The sequence below is a fragment of the Hermetia illucens genome, chromosome 4, assembly GCF_905115235.1.
Source record: "Hermetia illucens chromosome 4, iHerIll2.2.curated.20191125, whole genome shotgun sequence".
Lineage (NCBI taxonomy): Eukaryota > Metazoa > Arthropoda > Insecta > Diptera > Stratiomyidae > Hermetia > Hermetia illucens.
The window spans coordinates 123407034-123430544 of NC_051852.1; the positions used below are offsets into that span (position 1 = coordinate 123407034).

The 23511-nt window shown below is 43.4% G+C and overlaps 1 pseudogene; it reads left to right on the forward strand.

Moving 5' to 3' along the window:
• The first annotated feature begins 898 nt into the window (after positions 1-898).
• On the forward strand, positions 899-5860 carry LOC119654056 (annotated as a pseudogene).
• Positions 5861-23511: the final 17651 nt, after the last annotated feature.

Genomic DNA, 23511 nt, shown 5'->3' on the forward strand with positions numbered 1-23511 from the left:
GCTATGAATTTGGAAAGAGAGGAGACCAGATTCGAAGGCAAAAGTAGCAGTGAATAGGTCACACGTCAAGAAAAGGCGGAAATGTTCTTACTTATTATGTTCTTATTATTATGGCATAGAAAACTCCTCAGGAAGATCTGGAGGGAATCACATTTTGTCGAACTGTTTTTGTCACCAAATTATGGTTGTTAGTCAGTTTGGACCGTTTTGGACCGCAAATGCATATGCGGAGGGGTAACCATGGGACTATCTCGCGGTAAATTACTCTGCTGTGGATCCTTTTAACTATTGCAAATGCATAAGCCCAATTGGAAGAGGTTGTGGGAAGAAGATGAAATTAAGGCTTAAAAATATAATTTGAGGGATGTTGAGGCTGCAACAAATTTGGCTTGCAGTGAAAACAATGAGACCCTTTTTGATCTGTGATGCTCCGTTGGAAATAAGGATAGGACGAGAGTGGTGGAAATTTCAATGAGCGTTAATCCTAAACTGCTGTAGTTTGATGTAGCGCCATCATTTGCTTTGTAAGATTTCAATTTTGATTCATAAAAAGTGAGATACATTTAGTTACGAATATCTCTTGTGTGGATTTCGAATTGTTGGGTTTGGTAGTTGGTTAATAACTGTTTGTATGATGGGATCCTTTAGATATGTGCCGCTCTGTCATTAGAAAGAAACAATAATTGTTTGGTTTATTGCAATTTTAAATTAGACTTTCGAACTTCTGTTTGTACCTAGTTTATGCTATTTTGTAAACTACTAATATTTAATAAATCATAACCAGAATTCTTGTCATAAAATTGTTACATTCTCTCTTTAGTAAAGAGGCTTAATATTGCAGTTATTTCTTAGCAATCGAAGCAAACAGTTCGTTCGCCGTTTTAAGACCACTTACGCCATTTTATTGCGCTTATTCATGTGGATGAAATTGGTATTGAGAACGGTCTGTTTATATCTTTTAACCGCCTAATTATCAGCTTTGCATAAGTTAGTGTCGGTGGATCAATAATGTTAACTATTTGAGGATTAAATTGCGCTGTTGCTTCTAGAGTAGGAAAACGGTAGAAAAAATTGATAGTAAATTATTATCACTTGCTAACAGCAACATTTGAATTTGTAATCTTATTGCAAATTATTGGAAATAGAATAATCCGGCTGCAGTTTCCAAATGAATGTGGCGGCAATAAATACATAGCAGACGCCTCCTTCTGATTGTCTTTCAAAATATGATTAATGTAAATTGGACATAACAGTCATCGGCAAGCTCTATGATTTATGTGTCGACGCTATTAGTAAGTTAGTAGTTAATTGGCTTATAACCATTCCCCGGTCTTTAGAGTGACTTTTTAGTTCCGTCATAATACAATAAAAATATCGTTCTCACCCGATATGAAACCTAGACACTGCCATTTTTGCCTTTTAATCGCAGATCATATATTATGGAAATTGGTATCCACATGTTGCTACTACTTAGTAAGAAAGATTTGCGTTAACTGACTAGACTGGGGAGTCGAAAAACACTTCCCTCACTCCAGGGTGTCATGCGAACCGTGCCCATTGGTTAGTTTGCAGTCGCGGGTAACTGACTGTATTTGAACGGAGCCTCACTGATACCTGGCCGCCTCAGTGAGTAAGTTAGACCTTGCCGTGCTACGGGCGGATGTGGCACGGCGGACGTCCTAACCTCCATACTCATGGGAATCAAATGAGTACCAGCAATAAAAATAAAAAAACGAAAACCAATAAAGCGGGGCCTCGTACCGCACATAAACGGGTTAATCAGGCGGAGGCACATCTCCGAAATACTGAGAGCCAGGAGATTACACCCAAGAAGGGAGAAGCTGGGACGTCAAGCAGCGGATCCAAGGTTAACATTGGTATACTTCGTGGATAACAACCAACAAACACCACTGCTGAAAAAGCAGGGACAAGCAAATGCACGTCAGAGATAAATATATCAGACGTCAGGAAGGCGACAGGTCTCAGTGGCGCAGGTGCTAAATGGTACCTGCGTTATTTGAAGGAAGGCCTGAAACCAGAAGAGGCCCTTAAGAAGGCTCAGGATAGACCTAAGTCTTCTCTCATCTCGAGAAAGCGAGGAGTAGCAGAGGTTAGCTCTCATGAAGGGAATGCCCAAAAACTCCCAACCTGAACCCAAGGGGGGAGAAAACCCGGGTAGGTCAGGGGTGAAGGCAGGACTCAGGAAGCCCGCCATTAGCTAAGCTAGTGCGGTCAAGGGCATTCGATTGGCCATACTGCCAAAAATGTTTCCGGAACAAATACTCACTCGTGGGGAACAGGAAACCATCGAAGACCTTGTCGTCAGGCAGATGTGCAAGGGATCGATTTCGAAGCTTGTGTTCACCGGGATACGTTTTCGTCCAGATCTTATACTGGTGGACTACCCGACAGAACACACTGCAGAATAGGTTAGAACCATAGTTCTTAAATTGCCAGGCTGGGAAGGGGCAGAACTGTCAACATGTGCTGGGGGTGATATACCAGGAGCACACATGGTGACAGTTTTTATGGACCTCCTAATCGCTCAGAATGAGCATCTTCATACGCGACTATGGAGAGTCTTCAGAAGCAAGGTGGAGGGAAAGGGTAAACTCCTCATGATCGGGGTAGATGACCGATCCCAGGAGGCAATCAAGCGTCGGAGTTACCATATCAACTATCGATTTGGCAACATACCCGTGGGGGAAATCCGAGGAAAGACACCTCGGAGGAGACAACGGATAAAAAGCATACCGAGGTCCCCAAAGAAGTTTCGAAAGCCATAGAGGCGGAAAGGACTGGAGCAACCAGGGAAGTAGATATGCTGCCCAGTGAAGAGCAGAAGCTGGACGACCTAGACATAGGACTCCTAGGGCTCAGGGTGGACAGCGACGCGCAGGAAAGCGCCATGTCGGAGAAGGAAGGCGATACTTCGACAGTGGAGAAGAGCTTCAAACAATAACTGAGCCAATGGCGAAAGCTGCATCTGCCGTTATAGCAAGGAAAGTTCCAAGGAGAATATTGGAATAGTGCTGGCTCAGCAGCCCTGGGTGTACCGGAGGCAGATTCGTGGTCTGCAAGGAGGAAGCATGCAGGTAATTTGGGATTCATCTTGTGAAAAACCAAGGGCTTGCATAATTCTTAAGCTTAATTTAAAATACATATATCTTTCAGAGTTTCTGACCGGGGACCTTGTAGCTATCCAAGCCTCATTGAAAGCCGGGTGGAGCATGCGGGAGGCAGTCGTGGCATCGGGATACTTCCCAGAAGACGAAATGCGGGCTCCACCGCAACAAATCGCAAAACTATTGTATTGTGAGAAGAGGGCGTTACAACTTCTTCTCGGATGCGATGCTAACGCCCACCACGAAGTCTGGGGAAACAGCGACACCAATGAATAGTACCTTCTTGAATTTATTGTTAGCAATAAGTTAGAAATATAATATATAACTTACGGACACTCCAACATTTGTGACCATCACTAGCCAGGAGGTACTAGACATAACTCTAGGAAATACTCTAATGAAAGGGATGATCAAGAATTGGAGGGTGTCGGATGAACCCTCTATGTCTGATCACAGGATAATCAGATTCGACATTGAGGGTAACTCCGAAATAAAAAGAATAATAAGGAATCTCAGGAGAAAGGATTAGGAATCCTATGCAATGCACCTGAACAACAACATTGTCCACCTTTAAAAAGGAACAAGAGTTTCGTCAAAAATCGTACAATGTTATTTTACTTAGGTCCAGCCTATTTCATCAGGATCCCCGTCAAAGTGTAAGTTATAAGATAGTGTCGAAATTGGCAGGTTGCAGAAACCAAAAAAAAAACACCACTGCATATTTGTTTCTTGGCATCGTTTAGTTAAATTGGCCTAGCCATTCTATTCTCATTAGAAAACTGGAAGTCATTAAAAGGATTAAACCAGGATTTTCAATAATATGGGGTAATTAGTTATTAATTAATTTAAATTTACCAATAAGATTTTGAGGATTGTTAGCTTAATGGCTATTGATGCGGGGATATTATAATGACGATAATTGAAAGGTAATTAAGGAACCTTCCAGGATGATATAAATAGCTTGGAAATACTAAATAGAGCAGATACCTCCATATCTTTAAAAAGATTGGTTCGCTGATATAAGCTACCTTTGACAAACCTTTGGAAAAATTAGAAATTATTATTAGAATTAATTTAGTCCAAGATGTGGAAAGCTGGAAAAGAACGAAATAATACCAAGGCAAGTTTTCCCTTAACGGTTAGCGCTAAGCCCGTCGGTACTAGGAAAACGTTTGGGATGACTTCGGCAATCAGCTGGGATGACCCAACATCAGACGAAATTTGTAAGACGAACGAATTGAATAAGCTACTGGAATCTCATGGTATCTTCGAAACTACAGCGGAATCAAATCATCGCGGTGAGATTTTGGAAAAGTTGAACCAATTGGTGAAACAGTGGATACGCGCCGTAGCTCTCTCCAAGAATGTTTTGCCATCTATAGCCAACAAGTTGGGAGGAAAGGTTTTTGCATTTGGATCATACTTATTAGGAGTGCATCACAAAGGAGCCGATATTGATGCTTTATGTGTGGCCCCGTACTGTATTGAGAGGTCCGACTTTTTCAAGTCATTTTTTGAGCTATTGAAGGGGCACCCTGGAGTCAAGAAATGTCTGGCCATAGAAGAAGCATTTGTACCAGTAATTAAGATGAATTTCGAAGGCGTGGAAGTCGATTTGTTGTTCTCACGTTTAGACCTCGAAACCATTCCCGGTGATATTGATTTGCAAAACGACAAGTTGTTGCGGTATCTGGATCCGAAATCGTTGCGAAGTTTGAATGGTCGGCGCGTTACGGAGAAGATACTGAAGCTAGTTCCGAACGTAGATACATTTCGTTCGACACTAAGAGCGATAAAACTTTGGGCTAAAAATCGTGGAATTTATTCAAATTCCGTTGGCTATTTTGGAGGAGTGACGTGGGCTATGTTAGTGGCTCGAGTTTGTCAATTATATCCAAATGCTGCACCTGCTACCATTATACAAAAATTCTTTCTGATTTTTTCCATGTGGAAGTGGCCGCTGCCGGTGTTGCTTACACCAGTAGACGACGCAGATTTGGGTCATCCGGTCTGGGATCCTCGAATAAATTTGTCTGATCGTTCTCACCTGATGCCAATTATAACACCATCATATCCACAGCAGAATTCTACTTTTAACGTCACCGAATCTACGAGGAAGGTTATTGTGGACGAATTTGAACGGGGCAAGAGGACAGGAGAGAGGATCATTGGAGATAATGCAAGGGAAAGCGACATGGGACCAATTGTTAGAGCCTCCCCGGTTCTTTTATAAGTATCGGCATTTCATTATGTTGTTAGCAAACTCCAGTACAGCGGAAGACCATTTAAAATGGTGTGGATTCGTTGAAGCGAAAGTACGCTTATTAGTGGGCAACCTGGATCGTAACCCCCAAGTATCTTTGGCCCATATTCATCCAAAATGTTTCGATATGTACCGACATGAAGGTAATTCTATGACATCTTTTTGTTCAATGTGGTTTATTGGACTTGAGATTGCAGCCGTTGGGACTTCGACCGTGAACTTATCAGAGAGCATTCAAGGATTTGTTCAGCAAGTTCACTCACAAGCTGAGAAAATGATAAAGATGGGAATGAAAATTGAAGCTCGGTATGTGAAACGGAAAGAATTGAATCAATATCTGGACCCTGAAATATTGAAACGTGAGAGGCGAAGTACAGAGCAACAGACAGCGCCTTTGAAACGTAAGTCCAACGAAATATCTACGCAACTTTCAAAAAAGAGTCGTACCGCTGGGATTACTTGCATAAATTAATAGATTTAGGTTAAGAACTTCGACTTATTTGTATTGAATGTTTTCTTTGTAAATAAATTTTTTCTTCAATGTAATTAATTTTGTCTCATCATTTAAAAGTCCTGTAATTTGTCCCTGATTATTGCCTGGCTACCTAAGGTGTTGAAGGCCTTTTTTCTTACAGATACATTTCGTAGGCCGTAGCCACTGCCGGTTCTGTATGTACAAATATACATATGGTTAGTATTCACTTCTTATGGCGAAACGTGGGTACCCACGATGGAGCATAAAATCTGGGAAACGCCTGTTGAACCAACACCAACAGCTCTACTACCAAACCCTATCTCCAGCTCCACGTGGTGACCCCTGCCAGCTCTTTCTTACCGAAAAGCTGCGGACGGAGAAGGATGAAGGTGAATCTCCCGCGCCTAAAACGGGATAAATTGTACCAACTGGTCTTGCAGTTTGGGTGTTAGGTAGGGCAGATCAGATTTCTGCTGCGGCAAGCGATGGAAACACTGTTGATCACTTGAACCATCTTTCCATCGACTTTAAAGCCGCCTATGATAGCATATGATACACGGCCATGAGAGAATTCGGTATCCTGGCGAAATTGATAAGACTGACTAGGCTGACCTTGACCAATGTGCGAGACCAGATAAACGAAGCAGGATCACTTTCAAGATCATTCGATATCAACAACGGTCTACGACAAGGGGATGTCCTATCATGCGTCTTGTTTAACCTAGCCCTGGAGAAAGTGATCCGTGATGCTGAGGTAAACGCAAGAGGTCTACCCGACTACTAGCCTATGATGACGAATCGACATCATGGGAAGAACCACCCGAGGCGTACAAACTGCCTTCTTCCAGTTCGAGCAGGCGGTGAATGATGCGAGATCTTGGGCTGCACACCAATGAAGGCAAGACAAAGTATATGGTGGCAACGTCAGTACCAGACTAACAACATAAAACCGCACTGGCCAAACGAGAAGAAGAAGAAGATAGGAGACTACAATTTTGAGACAGTTGATAATTTCTCCTATCTAGGGTCGAAAATCACAACCGATAACAGTTGCGACGATGAAATCCGCGCACGGTTGTTGTCAGCCCACAGAGCCTATGGTAGAAAAAGGAGACGAGGCAGATCCTGCCTGACATGGAGCAATGGCGTAGGTCAGGACGCCAGATAGCTTTTAGGGATATCGAATTGGTGGACCTCGGCGCAAAATAGTAAAGGAGAAGAAAGAGCTTCTCGGAAAGCTGAGGTACATTGGCAGAAACGTATTGTCGACGTGCAATGTCCCGGATAGAATTTCGTGCGTGAGAGGCGAAGTACAGAGCAACAGACAGCGCCTTTGAAACGTAAGTCCAACGAAATATCTACGCAACTTTCAAAAAAGAGTCGTACCGCTGGGATTACTTGCATAAATTAATAGATTTAGGTTAAGAACTTCGACTTATTTGTATTGAATGTTTTCTTTGTAAATAAATTTTTTCTTCAATGTAATTAATTTTGTCTCATCATTTAAAAGTCCTGTAATTTGTCCCTGATTATTGCCTGGCTACCTAAGGTGTTGAAGGCCTTTTTTCTTACAGATACATTTCGTAGGCCGTAGCCACTGCCGGTTCTGTATGTACAAATATACATATGGTTAGTATTCACTTCTTATGGCGAAACGTGGGTACCCACGATGGAGCATAAAATCTGGGAAACGCCTGTTGAACCAACACCAACAGCTCTACTACCAAACCCTATCTCCAGCTCCACGTGGTGACCCCTGCCAGCTCTTTCTTACCGAAAAGCTGCGGACGGAGAAGGATGAAGGTGAATCTCCCGCGCCTAAAACGGGATAAATTGTACCAACTGGTCTTGCAGTTTGGGTGTTAGGTAGGGCAGATCAGATTTCTGCTGCGGCAAGCGATGGAAACACTGTTGATCACTTGAACCATCTTTCCATCGACTTTAAAGCCGCCTATGATAGCATATGATACACGGCCATGAGAGAATTCGGTATCCTGGCGAAATTGATAAGACTGACTAGGCTGACCTTGACCAATGTGCGAGACCAGATAAACGAAGCAGGATCACTTTCAAGATCATTCGATATCAACAACGGTCTACGACAAGGGGATGTCCTATCATGCGTCTTGTTTAACCTAGCCCTGGAGAAAGTGATCCGTGATGCTGAGGTAAACGCAAGAGGTCTACCCGACTACTAGCCTATGATGACGAATCGACATCATGGGAAGAACCACCCGAGGCGTACAAACTGCCTTCTTCCAGTTCGAGCAGGCGGTGAATGATGCGAGATCTTGGGCTGCACACCAATGAAGGCAAGACAAAGTATATGGTGGCAACGTCAGTACCAGACTAACAACATAAAACCGCACTGGCCAAACGAGAAGAAGAAGAAGATAGGAGACTACAATTTTGAGACAGTTGATAATTTCTCCTATCTAGGGTCGAAAATCACAACCGATAACAGTTGCGACGATGAAATCCGCGCACGGTTGTTGTCAGCCCACAGAGCCTATGGTAGAAAAAGGAGACGAGGCAGATCCTGCCTGACATGGAGCAATGGCGTAGGTCAGGACGCCAGATAGCTTTTAGGGATATCGAATTGGTGGACCTCGGCGCAAAATAGTAAAGGAGAAGAAAGAGCTTCTCGGAAAGCTGAGGTACATTGGCAGAAACGTATTGTCGACGTGCAATGTCCCGGATAGAATTTCGTGCCAATGATGTAATCAGATTTGGGAGCTTTTATGATATTTTTATGTAATGAATTGAGATAAACAAAACGTGTTTTTCCTTCTGTTACAAAAGAGGAAACTCTTGCACTGATTTTAGTTTCCTCTCCAACCATCTTCAGTAAAGTACAACTCTCGGATAGCATCAGGTCTGAGGGGAAGGTATCCTTCAAAGTATCTTCTGCCTAGTGTAGCGATGAGTGACCGAGCTATGCAAAGAGTGCTTTTTGTTTCTTTAAGTAGAAGTGTGAAATGAGATTGGGTTTCTAGAGCAGTTTTATGGATCACTCATTCACTCACTCACTCACTCATTCTGTCCCTTCTTCTATCAGCTTCGCTGACTCCACTGCCAACTCCCCACAACAATCCTGCGATCTTCTCTGCACCTACTTCTCTTCAGTGTTTTCTCCCTCGAGCCCTTCACCCTCTACACCTTTCATAACCACTGACTCCTCCGAATCACTAGCCATTCCTCTCCTTACGCCTTCCTTGGTTGAGTTCCTCATTGGTAACCTTGACCCCAATGTTGGACCTGGCCCCGATGGGCTTCCTAATCTCTTCCTCCTTAACTGTAGAAAACACATTTCCCTCCCCCTGTGTATAATCTACAACAAAAGTCTAGACGAATGCTACTTTCCCCGTCTCTGGAAAGAGGCCCTCATCATTCCTATCCTCAAGAGCGGTGACCCTTCCCTTGCTGTGAACTACCGCCCCATTTCCCTTCTCTCCTCTTGCTCCAAAATCCTAGAAAGATACGTCAACGACTGGTTGACCGCGCACTTCGGTCACCTCATTGTCAAAGAGCAGCATGGTTTCGTGAAACATAGATCAACGGCTTCAAATCTTCTGGTCTTTACCAACTTTGTTGCTAAACGTTTGAATTCACGACAGGAGGTACATGCTGTTTATACTGATTTCTCCAAAGCCTTTGACACCGTTGACCATAACATTCTCCTCTCTAAACTTTCTTCGCTAGAGTTCCCTCCCTCAGTCATCTCCTGGCTTTCCTCCTATCTCTCATACCGTTCATGCAAAGTTTCTTTTCATGGTCACTCATCTCGTTCCTTCTCTCCTTCCTCTGGTGTTCCCCAAGGCTCTATACTTGGCCCGCTACTCTTCCTGTTTTTTATCAATGACCTCGCCTCCATCCTCACCTGTCCGTATTTGCTTTACGCAGACGACCTTAAATTGTTTGCCTCTGTTTCCTCTCCATTGGACTGTGCTCTCTTACAATCCAACCTTGATAATTTAGCCCGTTGGTGTTCGTTCAACAAGCTAACACTGAATGTCAACAAATGCCACTGGATGCGCTATTCCCTGAAACCCTCCCCATCATCCTTTTCCTATTCTCTCAGTGGTCAACCCCTTTCACTACTGACCTCCTTCAAAGACCTGGGTGTAATATTCGACGATAAACTTCGTTTCAATTCCCACTTCGTTGACATCATCAATAGAGCTTCCAAAATGTCTGGTTTTATCCTACGTTCCTCGTCCGACTTTACCTCAATCCAGCCCTCCTTAACACTCTTCAATTCCCTTGTCAAAAACATCCTTGAATACTGCTCTGTAGTCTGGTCCCCCTATCGCATCCGTGACGGCCGCGCTCTTGAAGCTGTACAACGCAAATTCACCCGAACCCTCTTTTACAAAAAGAACCTTCCACGGGTTGATTATCCGTCACGACTCCGCACCCTCAATCTCCCCTCCCTACAGCAACGCCGTATCTTCCTTGATATGTGTACTCTTTTCAAACTCTGCAATGGTCTGATGGACTGTTCCGCCAACTCGGATATTACTCTCCGTATCGCCTCGTCTCATGACACACGTAATGCGGACATTTTTGATGTGCCCTTCGCCGAGCTCGAGATTTACTTTCACTCTCCAATCCCGAGGTTTTGCCGGTCGTACAATGCCCTACAGCTTGGTTCATTTGACTCTATGTCCCTCTCTAGCTTTAAGCGCAAAATATGTCATTTACTTGCTCCTCCCTCTGAGGACAATATGTAATAAGAAATTTGCTTTCTATGTATTGTCCTCATTAAATAAATAAATAAATAAATAAATAAATAAATAAAGCACTTTACCACGGTTCTTAACCACACCTCTTGTGCATGGGGTCGTAGGACCCCGCAATCCTTAAAAAGATATGTTCAGTCCTAGCCGAGCTTTGGGCCAAATTATGGGCGGATTTACTCTCAATAAAGTTAGCAGCCGTGCGAATTATATAAAGGAGCACTTAACATCTGGGAGCCGCTTTGGTCACACTATTCCCAGAGCAGAGGTGAGGCAGCGTGTGACGATTTGCCCTGGTAAGAAACCGTGAAGCATTTATTCATTTCAATGTACTTAAAGGAGTAAAATCTCTAAACTTAACTGTTCCCTACATTCATCGTCGCTCATACCATTTCTGTTGATCTACTAGTTTCACCTATTCAGAAATCTTGGGAATTCCTGGGAGTGGAGGAAGGGGATGAGGCACTTGTCTGGAGTGACACAATTGGAGGAGTATCTCGTCATTGCAAGGATAATAGATAAAACAATCCTGGAAAACATCAAAGAACATCTCGAAAGTTTGATTGGCAGAAAGCAGGCTGGCTCTTCCTGCAGTAATCATATTAACACCCAATGGATTATCTTAGACCAGAGCGCGAAGTTTAGATCTTCGCTACACTTGCACTTTATCGATTTTGTTAAAGCTTTTGGCGGTAGAGCGTATTTGGCGTGCAGGAAAGACATCCCAGAGAAACTAGTATTATCAGAATTACATATGATGATACAAAATGTTATGTGCTGTACCGAGGTAAAATCTCAGAGGAATTTTAGGTTCAAAGTGGAGTTCGCAATCTCTGTGTCTTATAATCGATTTAATTTCTTCTTATTATCGAGGCCTCGCTTCTTGGATGATACGGAGGGTTTTAACGAACCATAATATCTTTTTCTTTAAATACCTCGGCTACTCTGATGACATCTGTTTGCACTTTCTTCGAGTCATAGACCTTGCCCAAACGACTCTAGATTTAGAAAGAGAAGGGTTCAGTCTGATCAAGATTAACTTGATACTGCTCTGTGTTAACGTTCTTTCTATGTTACTAAATGGGAAGAGCACATCGAAAGTGACCATCACCGTTACTCAGAAGTTCTAAACCTTCGTCTCCTTTGCTTGTGACGTGTCGTCGAAATTCGCTGGCCTGATACTATTTCGAACAAAGAACTTGGTCGGTGCACAGGGCATTGGCCATGGTATCCGATGTCAAATCACGATACAAATTCCACTGCCACCAGTGAGATTTGAACCGCGACCTTCTGTACGACAGCCTTGCGCTCAAACCACTCAGCTATCCGGACACCTAGTATTTAGCTCAAATAATATCCATTGGTCTCGTTATTTGCATTGCCCATTCTATCCTTCACCTGTAGGAACCCATGGAGTATCTATAATCTACTCTGTTATGTAATGTAGTTTATATTAGAGTGGAAAGCGTGTTCATTAGAAGTTCCAGTATTTCATGAGTTGACAATGCCCAAATTAGTCCGATCTCCTTAGAAAGGATGCAGGCTTTTGCTCCTTGGACAGAATGTTACTGGTTCTTGCCGTGGCACTGATGTTATTGATGAATTGGAAGTCAAACCAAAATCTTGCCTTGGCTGTCGTGATGATTTCCTTAAAGGCAATCCTTATAGGGCCCCGAGGTTCTTTCGGAATCTTCGATTTATTCTTCACATCTTCTGTTGTTATTCCGTCCACTGTAATGACTATGAGGATTGTCGATGGTCAAAACACCATCCTTAGTGGCCGGAGATGACCAAGACGGTGAACATGAGACTCTTAATCTCAGGGTCGTGGATTCGGGCCCCACGTTGGGCCCCATTTCTATAAACTATGCGGTTTATCGATGTTCAAACGACCATCCTTAGTGGTCGGAGACATTCAAGAGGAGGGAACTAACCCAAAAACTTAAAAAGATGGCAGAATTAATCGCGAGGGCCCGCCCGTAAGTATGTAAGCTCCATCGAAGTGCTAGGTCGACAGGCGCCGAGCTGTCTTTTATTAAAACCGGTTTACTGTCTGTCTATCTGTCTGTCCGTCTATCTATCTGCTACAAGCCTGTTTCTTGGAAACGGTTACACCTGCTGATACCAAACGTGATGGAAAGGTGGGAACTGTGGACGCTTGCGCGTACAATGACTTACATCGTTCTACGTGGAATTTAAGGGGGTCTAAAAATAGTTATGTGGGATATCAAATGAAACGTCTCAGTTACTCAAACTAGCTCTACTTTTGACATCTAATTCACATGGAGGAGGGCGGGTGCCGAAAAATGGTAATTTCTTTCATGGGCCATTCTCAGAATTTACCCAATCGAAGAATCTGAAAATAATCAGGAAACCTAGGCACTGAAATACCCTTCATACTGATATCTGTTCAAATTCATACGTGAGGGATCGAAGGGCTCAAAGGGCCCCCCGCCACATTTCCGAGCCTGGTTAGCACAGAGGCGTGCGTGTTGACGAAGCATTTCGATGGAGCTTCAATATTTGCGGGTGCATCTTCAAGTTCAATTTTTTTAGGGGTTTTGGGTTAGCCCTCCATTCTTGGTCGCGTCCGGCTACCAAGGATGGTCGTTTGACCATCGACAATTCACATAGGCACCACCTGTCATAAGAGTAATTTCTAGATATTCTCCTGCCGTTACATATATCCCAATTTGAAGTTCAGTCTTTTTTGCAGATTACATACAGTAGACAGTAGTAATAATTTACTTTGGCGTTTGTTTTCGGAACTCCTTCATAACGTATTCCTTGCATTAGCGTCGAAATTCCTTAGAATATTAGTCCTCCTCATGTAGTAAGAAAATGGCAGATGATAGAATTCTTTAGTTTGTGCTTCCTGGTTATGGCCCATGTAGCTTGGAGAGAATACCAGGCTTCAGGCGTATCGGATTCTAGCTTCATTAGTGTTTTATCATTGGTGCACAGTTTGAGGCGTAGACAAGCCTTTAAGTGTCGCCTGTGCTATGTTAGTTGATGAATGGAGCCCTCTAACGATTGAGTCTCTCACTCAGAGTTCATGAATGGGAGTTAAGTTGATGATCTTTCCGCAAACGAAAAGCAGCAGTTTCAAAGAATCACATATTGAATGGTGAACATTGCTTTGCATGGTCTCATATAGTACTGGTTTTCGCAGGGTAATGACACTCTTGTTAGAACCTCCTTCCTGATGGACATCTTTTTCAGCAAGTTTATTGCTTCGTCGACGTTTTTTGGCTTGGCCGCTCGAACTACGCTCATAGGCACTTCTCGCTAATATGAAAGAAGAAAGTTAGGCGATTTTCCTGGAACTTCCTTCCTTTGATTCTCTGGGATTCCCTACAGCGCATACGATCCTTTCTCGCTTTTCAAAGTGGTGATGGCGGTACACATTTAGTCGACCTGCTATGGCTTTTTGGACCGAGCTTCCGTACGGAAAACCCAACTTCTATCGTTTAGACTGGGGAATTATGACACCTGGGCACACGACCAAATACTGGTTTGATTTGAAAAGCTGTTGAAGAAGAAAGGGAACTCCCGTAAGTTTAAAAATATGCAAGTGCAAGCCAAGGCTTAAACATACTACATAACTGCTTTTATAGTAACGACTGACAGTTTAGTTCTGCGCAGAAGCGACTATTCAGAAGCTACTTTACCTCAGCCCTGGAAGTAACTTAATTGATAGTAGTAGCCAAGTTTACTCTTCTAATAATTGCTTCTGGTCTAGGCGAAATCGTCACCCACTAATTTATAAAATTGCCTAAAATAAGGTCCAAAAGTGGATTTTTTTTATTGACCCGGTCCACCATTAGATGGATGTGGATTTAGAACTTAGAATTTGAAAAATCAGCTTTTGATGTTCTTCTCTTTCGCTTACAAAAACTGTTCCGCTCGAAACGTCTCACCATAGGGTCAAAGCTCTTACTGTACAAGACAATCTTGCCAGTCCTCATGTATTCCTCGGAGATCTGGGTTCTTAGCAAGGAGAATTGCGAACTCTTGGCCGCGTTCGAGAGAAGAATCCTCCGAAAAATGTTTGCCCCCCTACATGAGGATGGACGATTCCGTAGCCTACATAACGACGAAATCTATGAGCGATCCCATGACTGTCCGGTTATGGATAAAATGCGGTTCAATAGGTTACGGTGGGCGGGTCACTTAATCCGTATGGATGAGGATGATCTAGCCTGGAAAGTCTATAAGGGCAATATCTATGGTAGAAAAAGAAGACGAGGCAGACCTTGCCTGAGATGGAGCGATGGCGTAGATCAGGACGCCAGACAGCTTTTAGGGATATCGAATTGGTGGACCTCGGCACAAAACTGGGATGTCAGGAGTTCCTTATTGAGCCAGGCCTAGACCGGATACCGGTTGTTGCGCCGTTGATGATGATGAAGGCAAAAGATAGGCAAATTAATGGAAACTTCAACAAAAATATAGTGCGATTCAGTGGAGTCTATTCCACGATAGGAGTGCATTCTAGAAGTCAGTCAGATTCAAAAGGTTTTCGCAATATTCGGATGATCTTGTGCCTTTAATATTCCATGTTCAAAGAGAATGTAAAAATTACTATTTGGAAGCAGGTGAAAGCATCTTAATTGGTAGAAAGTGGTCGTATGTCTTTGTTCTTTCTAAGTTTTCGGATTAGTTGCGCTTGACGGAAGTACCATGACTGATTGTAATTTCCAACCATTCGAATATTGATAAATTCTCATCGACTTGCATCGTTACCAGCGGTAGGGCTCATTAGCAAATAAACCCAATTTGAATAATGAAATTAATAACTGGCCCTTTCAAATTGGTACAATAAATCAACAAAGATTACAACCTTTCCCTAGATGAGAGCTTTGTAACAATTACTGATTTGCATAATTTGTAACATTTAATTATCTGAACGTTTGATGAGGTAAAAAGCATGGAGATTTGGAATATCTAATGCATGATGGCAAATGAATTAACCACCTGCATACTTACATATAAGGTCTGTGTACATATAACGAAGCAAGAAAGTGGTTTCAATTTTTTACTTCGGACATTATTGGAAAAAACGCCATCGAAATCAGTTGAACATGAAACTCAATCTTCTTAGAGATTATTAAGATAAATTACGGAACTACATATAAGAAATGAAACTATGAAATCTCACGATATGTGCATATAGATACCGATTGTATATTTTTGATTTATTAGGTGTTATTCCCAGATGTTAACAAGAAACAGGAAGCAGGGGAAATAATTGCCATAAAAAAGCAACATCTCATTTAAAATAAAAAATTTGGTATTCGCTATTGACTTTAGAAACTGTTGAATTCTTAGCCAGGGAACACATATTTATTGATATTTATCTCCAGCTTAAGTGGATTATACAATAATTCCATGGAAGTTTTAATTGTCGTTCCTTCGTTAGCTCTCTGAAAACAGCCACCCTTTGAGAAAGTATCCCCCTTCCAACTTAAGAGGCTAAAGATTTGTGTTGAGAGGGACTGAAAAGAACTAGCGCCCTGGGAAAAGTTTGGAAGCTATAACACGTAAATGAAGCTGTTTGACTGAAAGGATGGAATTGGCAAGGTCAAGTCATCTTCCTTTACGGCAATGCTAGCTATACGTAGTACAAACTGTCAAAGCCCCTCTCGAGTAGTTCGAATGGAAGATTATCAAGCATTCGGCGTACTCTCCAGATTCTTTGCGATGCTCCTCAGAATGCTTGCCTTATCCAACTGGAGCGGAAATTCCAACTATATAAGTTGGACATTTTGGTCCTAAGCGAAGTAAGATGTCGGGACTCTGGAGACTACTCTTCTCCCTCCTGCGGCAATATGTTTTTGTACTCTGGAAAGGCATGTGGTAGCAGACGTACTATAAATCTGGTGTCGTGTTGTCTCTGACAGCTGCCGCAAGTCGCGGTCTCTTGTCCTGGGAGCCGGTTTCTGACAGACTTCTGAAGGCAACATTCTGGTCTAGGTTAAGGAGCATCACAATTGTTCAATGCTTTGCACCAAAGGAGGCTTCTGATATGGTGGATAAGGACGCTTTCTACGAGCAATTACGTGTTGTTCACCGGCGGCTTCCTAAAGGTCACATTGATATTGTGATGACTGATTTGAATGCCAACATCTTACTCGGACATGCGATGTGGAAACATGATCTTGGTGACCGTAACGATAATGGTGGGAGGTTTATGGATTTCTGCAACTTCCACCACTTCGTCATTGGTGGCACATTGTTCGAGCACAGAACCTGCCATAATGTTAGTTGGGTTTCAACTGACCGATACCGTACGAGCAATCTGATTGACTACTTTGCGATCAGCAGTGGATTTAGAAGTTGTCTCATGGAAGTGCGTAACAAGAGAGGCACTGGTGGTCGCATAAGTCAGCTTGCGTGTTGCATTCGCCATTTTTTGCAAGGTTGGAGACCTGTGACTCCCCAAGTTCAATATCAAGCATTTGTATGGTCCAGTTGTCATTCGGCAGTGGGGGACATATTTTTGAGAATATCGATGAACATTAGGTCGCAATCAAAAATTATCTTTTGTTGGGTGCTACACAGGTCGTCGGCACCGTCCGAAATGGGCGCCATAAGGTCTGGCTGACTGCGGAATCGTGGAAGTGGATCAACGAACAGAAGGGATTGACGGCTATATTGACCGCAGCAAATGATAGCGGGCGCGACGCGCTCGAACTCCGATACCGTGCGAAATCCCGGGTTCGACGTAGGGTGTACCATGAGAAAAGGGAATTTATTATTACGCTGGTCGGAGAAACGCAAGATGCCACAGAGCGTAATTATCTCAGAAATGTATACCGCATCATGAAAGAATTAGCGTATGGTTGCAAACCTTTCGATGGTTCTTTGAGAGGATATTAACGGTCGATTCTTCATCAAGCTCTGGTAGTAATGTAACCTCGGATGGTGAGATAATTTCCAATACGTGCAGTTGATCAGGCTGCTGTTTTGGGTATGTTTCAGGTGTTTTTCCAATTTTTGTCTCAATATCCGTTCGTATATCTTGTTTTGTCATAGCTCGTGTTTGTACTTGCAGGATGTTCATTTCTTTTAGTGATGAAGTGGAAAGAACACTGGTTCCTAACCGTATCTCATCCAATGAAATGGTTAGTTACCATACCGGATACAGACTATTCCTCCAAGCAGAAGAGAAATCATCTTCGCCGCCAATGTATTCAAACGGAGCAAAGCTGTTGGACTTGGCGGCCTTCAAGAAGATTTATTTATCTCTGCCCTTACAGTTTCTGTAGATCTACTATTTCTACTCGTATGTAAATCTTGGGAATCTAAGAATTTTCCCAGAGAGTGGAAAAAGGGGATGATCGTTATGATTGCAAAAAGGAGCACCCGTTTTGAGTATGATAATTGAAGGGGTACTGCTTGCTTCTAGCCGTTGCAAAGATAATAGCTAAAACAATCCTAGAGTGTATTAAAGAACATCTCAAAAGCTTGATTGACAGAGAGCAGGCTAGGTTCCGCTCCCGCTCTTCGTGCATCGACAACATCAACACTCTATGGTTTATTTAGGAACAGTGCGCGGGATTTAGATCTTTGATTCACCAGCTTTTCGTCGATTTCGAGAAGGTTTTCGACAGCGTGAACAGGGAGTATATCTAGAATGCTCTACACATTAGGATCATTATATGAGAGCGACATATGGTGACCCAAAATATCATGTGCCGCCAGGGTCGCCGCTTCTCTTATTGTTGTCGAGGATGTTCTTTATGCTAGCTTGTCTGGTAGACGTGGAAGAGTTCAATGGGCTATGACACCTTTCTTCAAACACCCGACTATGACGAGGACATGCTCTCTCACCGGGTGATGGATGTAGATATGGAGAGAAGGGGAGGGGGCAAAACATACAAATATATCTGGAAAGCCTGGCAGCGAACTCGATGTTGCCCGACGCATTAAGATTGCTAGATCCGTTTTCGTTTCCTTGTCTAAAACCCGGAAATGCAATTATCTCAACCCCAAAATCAAGATCAGACTGTTCTGTGCTAGTCTTCCTTCTGTAGTCTCCGCTGGGAATCTAAGATTTTTCTAAGTCAGTGATCATCTTGAATGAAACAGTTGTTAAGGTATTTGCGTAATTTCTACTCTCCTGGAATGCATTAGGAACACCTCACCTCGGTTGACAACGAGTAGACTGGTTCCCGTCCTGGGGCGCCCTATATTGACTACATTAACATTCTTCGGATAGTTTTGGAACAGTCTGTGGGGTTTAAATCTCGTTCCGTCTGCTTATCTTTACTTTAGGGAAGCCTTTTGAGAGCATAAACAGTGGGAATGCTATGCGCAGGGGGCCATTTCGGAAGTAGCTATTATTCGAGCGGCATATGTCATGTTCTGTATCAAAGTTGTGGCGTCACAGCGAAGACGTGAACCACGCACTGCATTGCTGGCAGTGTGTCACATTGAGCGAATCCTCCGCCTACGCACCGGCGCGGTACGATATCTTCCTTTTTGTTTCGACCACCTAGGAGTGCAGACCGTTTATATCTTAAAAAAAAAGAAAATTTATTAATCAAATAAATCCACGAAATAATTTTCCCCTTTCCAATGAGATGTGCGAAGGTTCTTGTTCAGTCCCCGCCGTGGTCGATTATACGGCAATCGCCGAGGTGTAGAAGAGCGACATAGAGCTTCAGAGCCTGGAAGAATTTCCTATCTTCAGCTTAAACTCGTACCTAATCGGCTAGATATCAGACAAAGGACCTGGGCTATTGTAGTACACGATCTATGCAGCACACGATCTTGAGCACCCAGGCATCAGGACGACGAGCCGGTTAGCCACCAGAAAATACTTCTGGCCGTTTATGAACAAGGACGTAAACTCTTGCGTCAGACAGTGCATCGCTTGCCATAAATGTAAGATCAACAAGCACGTAGAAGGGAAGTAGGCGTATTCCCTCGGTCGATCAAGCGCTTCCACACCATCCACCTCGACATCATTGGCCTTTCACGAGACTCGCACGGTTACAAGTATTGCCTCACAATGATCGATTGGTTTACGCGATGCCTGAAGCAATACCTCTGACTGACATTACGGCGCTATCATGTGCGAGGCCCTCTGTCGGCAATGGATCCCGCGCTTTGATATACCAGCTGCAATCATCAGATCCTTGCCTTTCGTCCTCCTCGGCCTTCACAACCAGACCTGCAGATATGGTGTAGGAGGAGAATCTGAGGCTCTCTGTCGACCGTGTTTCGAAGCTGCGATATAAATTAACTATGGAAAGAATGTCCAGAAGATATACTGAATATTGAGGAGAAGAAAGGAAGTTTCTTACGATGCTGTACTTCGGAAACCCAGTGCCGGTGGTTTTCGTAGGTGGGCAAAGGAGCTCCTTTTCATTATATCCAGCGACCATAATGAATGACCATCAGTAGTGAGAAACTTGGCTACTGTGGCACCTAACGCTACAACAGATAATGGTATGGGGAAAATGAAGTCCATAACTGCTCCTTTCATCTTTTAATATGTATAAGAGGATGCTAGACAGGTTGAGATTGGGTGCTAGAAATCACAGCCCTAAAATTATTGCCGGCGATTTCAACACGGGGAACGATTTCAACGGGGAAGACGGGTACCGAACACAAGGTGCCAAATTTTACTTGAAACCTTTGCGAAGCTGGATATTATGACCCACGCCGGGGTAGAAAATTAAGTTCAATCGTTGACGTGACACACTTAATTGCAAATTGGCGAGAATGAAAGTCTATTGAGTGAGTAAACACTACACACATAGTGACCACTAGACCATTTTCCCCGATATTGGAAACGTAATAGAAGTGAAAAAACTAGGGTAGCTATCCCTCTACTGGAGTTTTTGAGAAGGAAACATTTTTTAGCGGGAAAACAAATCGAAATGCAATAAGCAACTTACAGGGCCCCCCTTATAGGTGCGCGTCGCTGTTATTCAAAATAATTATAGCCCGCCCTCTTATTATAATATATGGGGTTACCGAGGAGGAATTTCGGGCGAATTTTGTTCGGGAGGAGTTGGCAATTGGTAAGTGCTGCACGGTGATGACGCTATATGTCGGGAGTTTTTGCAGCTGGGGTTGGTTCGTTTAAACTCGGTTTTCTTGGTTATTAGGCTCGCTTAATCAAGAGTTACCTTTTAGAGAGACTTCTTTGAAATGAGAGGCGGCTCTAAGCTTCCATGGTAAGACCCTTGCGTGTCTGTGTTTTTGGTGGGGGAGGAGTTATAGCCTCTGAGTACTCAGGCCGTGGATGGCCAATTGTACTCGAATTCCCCGTCGAACGGAATACCCCAGATTTGTTAACGTATCGCACGATTTCCGTTAGAGGATGTGATGCTTCCCGTCACAACTGGAGAACATCGGCACCGAAGATTTGATGTCTGATGCGTCCATAGGCGGGGCATTCGCATAGAAAATGTTCCGTGGATTACACTTCTTCATTACGGGAGAGACACGCGTCATCTTGAGTTAACTGAGTATATTCTGAGCATGTGTGCTAGTGAATTATGGCCAGTCAGAATGTCTACAATACTGCTTCAAGTGCTCCTGCTATTCGAAACTATGCGGAATATATGTTTGGTTTTGACAGGAAAGTTTGGTGATTTTAGCAGCATTTAGACATTGCCACCTGTCATTGTGGGAAGCTTGTTCTCAGTTTTTGAAAACAGCCTTAGCCAATGCTACTGATACTCCAATTGCTAGTTCCGGTCCTGGCATGGTGGAGATTGAACCCTTTTTGCGAAAGCAAACGGTTTCTGCATTCCTGAACGATTTTCGAGGTGATCAAACTACTACTCAAAGCCATCAGTGCAGCGTGGCTATTACTGCAGATTGCGATGCGGCGGCCCGTTGCAAAAAGCCCGCTTCTCGTTTTCATTGGAGAGGTAGACCCCGGCTCCTGAGCCCTGTTCTGTTTTTGAGCCATCGGTGTAGAAGAGGTCAGTATATTCCGCCACGCATTCCCCTGCAAATTCCAAATTCTCTCTACGTTTCAAGGTAACTTCACGCCTTCTACCAAACAGATGTATGGGGACTCGAGAATCAGAAGGCATTGTAAGAACTGGATTCAGTACTCCCAATAACTCATCCAATGCTCTGTGCTCCGACGTTCTTTTTTTCTCCATAGATCTAATCAATTAAGTCTATGATCTGCTCTCATTGCAGTGCTTTGAATAAATAAATCAAAGGGATGCAAATTGAGTAGTCCATCCAGAGCTGCGCCGGATGTGCAGTTTACAGCGAAAATTCTTTGGTTTTACCTTAACCCACCCCACTACGGATGCATAAGCGAACATTGGCCTAATCATGGCAACGTATATCAACATTACCACATGAGACCTGAGTCTCCATGTCGAAGCTAAGGTACGTCTGCAGAGCCCATAACCTGTGAGTGCTCGTTTCAACTTTATCTCTATAAATTTGTTCCAAAGAAGCTTTTTATCTAGAGCGACTCTTAGATTCTTTAGGATATTGGGGGTCCTAAGTCCGCATCCACATGATGTTGGACCGAATCAAATGGGGAGCAACTTATTCCCACGTTTTTTGGTGCACGGATCCCTAGTTTGGGACATAGCACCCAAGCATTCAAAAACCAGGCCTCTGCCCTGGACGAAACCGTTAGTCCTTTTTTGGTTTTTTGACGCTCAACCAGTCTCTCCAAACCTTTCAGCAAGAATGAAGTCAAATTGATCTGTTTGGATTAGAATAGTCATCCTTCCCAGGCTTGGTCATGAAGACTATTTTAAACTTCTGTCACGAGGTAGGCACATAGCCAAAAGCAAGACATGCTAGAAAAATATCTTTTAGCAATCGGTTTAGGTGCTGCATGCCTTCCTTTGGCATTGCTGGATAGATGTCATCCTACTAGAGAGTCTGGAGCTCAGGAAAGTACCATCGAATTTTCTAGGAGAGTCCAACTTGGCCGACTCATCCCCTTTAAAGGATTTTGCACAGCCTGGAAGTCCCTCTTTCGCCTTTCAGTTCCTCACAGTATGCTTTAAAGGAATCTCGTTTCGAACACTTATCGAGCCTCTCATATTCACGTCTGGTGGATTTCCGGAGTCTTTGCAATTCTCGTTTCCACCATAGCACCTTTTTACCGCTTTGGCCTCGGGAAATAGGACAGGCCTCTTCATAGCACTCTACCCCAACTGTGGAACATAATGTATGAAAGAGTGCCTGGCCTTCCTGTGCCAGAGGAAACATTGTTGATTGGTTTTGCAAACGACCTGGGGGTGATGGTAGTTGCGAGACACCCCAAGCATCTGGAAGTTTATAAAAGTAAAGCGATTTATGCCATCATACCATGGTTACACAGAGTTGAATTGGACTTGGCGGATGAAAAAACGGAAGTGGTTTTTATTATAATACCAATTGCAGAAAAAGAGTATTATTAAAATCCGAGTTGGAAAATACAAGGTCGTTTCAATATCGATTATTAGAAAGCTGTGAGTAGCGATCGATGCCAGGTTGAAATTTAAGGACACTTCGGCTACGCACTGGAAGAGGCAGCAAGGTAAGGAGGATGCCAAATATCGGAGGACTAAAATATTGTTGATTCCACCATCCCAGTCAACGGTGTTAAGGGACAGTGCTTATAGGACAGGATCGGTTGAGGCTAACGAATGCTACGGGATGAGGGCGGATCTTTGAAAAGACGGAGCTATACATACATATCCGTAGCCTACACAATGACGAAATCTTTAAGCGATACCATGACCGTCCGGTTGTGGATAAAATCCGGCTCAATAGGTTACGGTGGGCGGGTCACTTAATCCGTATGGATGAGGATGATCCCACCCGGAAAGTCTATAAGGGCAATATCTATGGTAGAAAAAGAAGACGAGGCAGACCCTGCCTAAGATGGAGCGATGGCGTGGGTCAGGACGCCAGACAGCT